This window comes from Quercus suber, unplaced genomic scaffold (assembly GCF_002906115.3).
Source record: "Quercus suber isolate HL8 unplaced genomic scaffold, Cork oak 2.0 scaffold_78, whole genome shotgun sequence".
NCBI lineage: Eukaryota > Viridiplantae > Streptophyta > Magnoliopsida > Fagales > Fagaceae > Quercus > Quercus suber.
In genome coordinates, this window is record NW_027069543.1 from 535,159 (window position 1) to 540,000 (window position 4,842).

Genomic DNA, 4,842 nt, shown 5'->3' on the forward strand with positions numbered 1-4,842 from the left:
TTTTTTTTTTCAATAATTTCTAAGCCATGAATTATCTGATTTTTTAATATTTTTTTATTTTTCAGAAGTTCAAGTAATGATTTCTTCATCAAATTGTAACACAAATTGAAGTTATAAAAGAGCAAATCATGCAATAGTATAGTTTTTTAATTAGTTTAAGATTTTATACAATTAATTTTCGTCTATCTCGCAAATATGTAGATTCTCGTGCAAAACATGGGTTAACGACTAGTTATAATAAAAAATTATTATTAATAATTATGTTGGAGTCATGATTTGACTTTGGAGAGCAAATTTTATATAAGTTATGCATGTGCATGAAACATAATATATTTTTTGTATATATATAAATAGCAATTCATGTATATTAAGTGATATTTTGAAAACCCACAAATAATAGCATTTCATTATATATAAATTGTTTAGTTGTAAATGAATTTTTGTATAAATAAACCACCTTTCTGGTTTTAATTAAAAATTCCAAATATGAATACAAGATTTTTAATAGTTAAATAGACACCAAGCATAATTTACATAGTTTTATGTTAGAATGTGTGGGGATAAGGGCCCAAATTTGTGTATTGGGCTTAGGGCCCTATGTGAGGACTAAGGTATGTCTGAAGAGGAGTAAATGATTGAGAAGGACCCTAGGTGGGAGAAATAAGTAGGGAAATGATCGAAGGGTATAGTTCGAAGAGTGTGACATTAGTCCGAAGAGTGTGTCTTCTTCGGATATGAAGAATATCGATCAAGCAGGTACCTGAGAGTTTTGAGTGACCTTCATAGCAGTTCTAATGATTAGGATAAACTTCAGACACGTATAAAGATGATTAGAACAAAGAAATATCTAAAGTAAAAGCTGCTACCACCGCATTAAATGCACTACAGCAACTTTTCTGGCTACATTAATGTGGAGAAGACCTTTGAACAGTACAAGCTCAACTACCGCCACTCATGGAGAACCGACGAAGATACTTGATGGGACGTATACTCAAGTAAACGTTTAGATGAAGACAAGTGAACGATCAAGATAGTCAAAAAGAAAATTATATGAATGTAAGAGACCTCTTACAGAAGGGGGGGACGGAAGAAAGAGAGAAGAAGAAGAAAAGAGAGATTTACTGTAATTCTAAAAATTGTATTAGCCTTTCAAACCATAATTCATCTCTTCGGACAACAATTTTTTTGAATTTCAAGTGTGTTTTTGTACTTGTTCATCCTTGAGAATCAATATTAGACGTTGCTTAATTCACTATCAGTCTAGCTCTTTCACCCACTCTCTACAAATTTATTGTTTTGGGTTTGTTGGGCCTATGCTTCATATCTTTTGGGCTTGAGCTACAAATTGAGACCATACAATTGGCGCCGTCTGTGGAAATCGAACCCACGACCACATAGTAGAAGTCACGTGTCTCATGCAGAGAAGAACAAAAACATGCAACTGGAGATTGACCAGCTGAAAAAGGAGTTGCGCCATGCAAAGAGGAGGCGGACTTCTTCTCACTTCAATGATAATTCTAACAATAAGCAGGACGTCACTTATAAACAGAGGTCTAGAACACCAGTTAGTGAGTCTTTTTCCTACGAAGAAGAGCACTATGATAAGCGGCAACCTCGAAGTCCATCACGTGGGGGTGTAGGGAATGATGCTATGAGCAAAGCCTTGAAACAAATCTCCAAATCGCCCTTCACGAGTAGGATTGAAGAGGTAAGACTTCCTTGCTGCTTTCATCAGCCGACGTTCACTATCTATAATGGAAAAACAGACCCTGTAGAGCATGTGAGCCACTTCAACCAGAGGATGGCCGTCCATTCTAAAGATGAAGCTTTGATGTGCAAAGTTTTTCCCTCCAGTCTTGGACCAATTGCGATGAGATGGTTTGACAGCCTGAAAGCAGATTCCATTAGTTCCTTCAAAGAACTCACTCAAGCATTTGGTTCCCGTTTTGTCACCTGCCGAAGAGTGGCCAGGCCCTTAGCTTCATTGTTATCCTTGAGCATGCAAGAAGGTGAGACCTTGAAAACATACTCAAATAGGTATTGGGAGATGTTCAATGAGATGGAAGACGATTTTGATGGAGTGGCCCTTAGTGCGTTTAAACTTAGCCTCCTTACTAACCATGGTTTAAGGAAGTTCTTAACTGGTAAGCCAGTTACTAACGTGCGTTAGTTCATGGACCGTATTGACAAGTATAAAAGAGTTGAGGAAGATCAGCAGTAAGGAAAGGGAAAGGACAAGGTTATCCCCCAAGAGATGAGGGATTTTAGGTCGGATCGTTACAATAACAGCAAACCGTATAGAGATTTTACTGGACAATCAGGATTAGCAAATCTTCAAGCAGTCAACGCTGTATTTAAAGAGTTAGTACACCAAGTTTTGGAAAAGATTAAGAATGAACCATTCTTTAAGTGGGCGAATAAGATGGTGGGAAACCTTGAGAGGCATAATCATAATCTCTATTGCCAGTACCATTAAGACCATGGGCATACCACGGAGGATTGTAGGAGCCTGTGGGGTCATTTGAACCAACTGGTCCGCGAGGGTAAATTGAGACAACTCTTGCATCACTCTAGTGGCCGAGGAAGTCAGGTGAACTCGGAGCCTCGAAGGGATGATTCTTCAAAGCCTCCTTTAGGTACTATCAATGCCATCTTCGCTGCACCGGGGAGAACAGGATCTTGGCCATCTAGGATAATGTCGGTAACCCGTTTACCCACAGGAGACGTTAATCAAGATCCGAAGAGAGTTAAAGCATGTATTCCACTAGTTTTAGGATTCTCGGACGAAGACAAGATCGAAACCATCCAACCCCATATGATGCTTTAGTGATCGCCCTCAGAATTTGAGAGTATGATGTGAAGAGGGTAATGGTAGACCAAGGCAGTGTAGTAGAGATAATGTACCCTGATCTCTATAAGGGGCTGAACTTAAAACCTAATAACTTAACCCCATATAATTCTCCCCTAGTGGGCTTTGAAGGAAGAGTTGTTATCCCGAAGGGCTAAATACGATTACCAGTGCAGACTGGTGCAGAGATAGTAGAGGTAGATTTCATTGTCGTGGATGCGTATTCACCTTATATTGCAATTATGGCTAGACCTTGGCTTCATATGCTAGGGGTTGTTTCCTCTACTTTGCATCAAAAGGTTAAGTATCCGTCTGAAGGTCAAGTTAATGAAATCCGGGGAGATCAATCTATGGCGAGACAATGCTTAGTGGCTGCCATTTAGCATAAACCCAAGATTGAGCCCTCGGCCCACGCTGGAAGGGATTTATAGCAATCAAAACCTCTGGCATTGTGCACCAATGATTCAGCCGAGGGTGCGAGATGTGAAGATTTGACAAAAGTTGCTATCGGAGATGATCCAGAGAAGTTCTTTCAAGTCGGATCTCGATTACCTCTTCAGGAGAAGGAAGCGCTTGTAGAATTCCTTAAGAGAAACATTGATGTATTTGCCTGGAATGCTCATGAAGCCCCGGGGTGGATCTAGAATTCATATTTCACCATCTGAAACTCAACCTATTAATCACCTCTAAGAAACAGCCTCCTCGGCGCCCATCCAAGGAATATGCCGATGCAGTACGTGAGGAAGTAATGAAGCTCAAGCAGGCTGGGGCTATTAAGGAGGTGTTTTATCCTGAGTGGCTAGCCAATACTGTAATGGTGAACAAGAAAAGCAGGAAGTGGAGAGTGTGTGTGGATTTCACAGATCTCAATAAGGCGTGTCCGAAAGATCCATTTCCTATGCTTAAGATAGACCAGCTAGTGGATGCAATGGTTGGCCATCCTCGGATGAGTTTTCTAGCTGCTTTCCAAAGTTATCATCAAATACCATTAGCCCTGGATGATTAGGAGAAGACTGTCTTTGTCACCCCTATTGGGAATTACCATTATAAAGTGATGCCATTCGGTTTGAAAAATGCGAGATCTACCTACTAAAAAATGATGACGAAGATGTTTGAGTCACAACTAGGTAAAAGTATCGAGATTTACATAGATGACATAGTGGTGAAAAGCAAGATCATTTCGGAGCATGTGAAGGATCTTCAAAATATTTTTGAAGTTCTAAGAAAGTACAAGCTGCGACTAAACGCTTCCAAATGCTCATTTGGTGTGGGATTAGGCAAATTCTTGGGTTACATGGTGACTCACAGGGGAATTAAAGTTAAGCTTGACTAGATAAAAGCCATCAACAATTTACAAGCTCCTTGGAATCTCAAAGAAGTTCAGAAATTGATTGGAATGGCTGCTGCTCTAAACCGATTTATTTCTCGATCAGCAGATAGGTGTAGACCTTTCTTCTCGTTCATTAACAAATGGAAAGGATTCGAGTGGACTGAGGAATGTGCTTTGGCTTTCCAACAACTTAAAGACTACTTAGCTCGACTACCAATCATGTTTAGTCTTGAACCAGATGAAGTCTTGTTTGCTTACATCGTTGTGGCTCCTTATGCTGTAAGTTTGGTATTGATACGAGTGAATCAAGGTATGCAAAGGCCAGTTTATTATATGAGTAAGTCGTTGCATGAGGCTGAGGTTCATTATTTGCCGCTGGAGAAAGCCATCTTGGTAGTAGTGCTTGGTACACAGAAATTGCCTCATTATTTCCAAGCACATACGACCGTTGTTCTTACTCAACTCCCACTTAAAACCGTACTCAGAAGTGCAGACTACACAAAGAGAATAGCTAAATAGGGTACTATCTTAGGGGCTTTTAACATCAAATATATGCCCCGCACCTCCGTAAAGGGACAGGTCCTCATAGATCTAGTAGCCGAGTTCACTAAGCCCTCGGTAGAAGAATTAGAACCAGCACGGACCATGGATGAAAAATCGATTG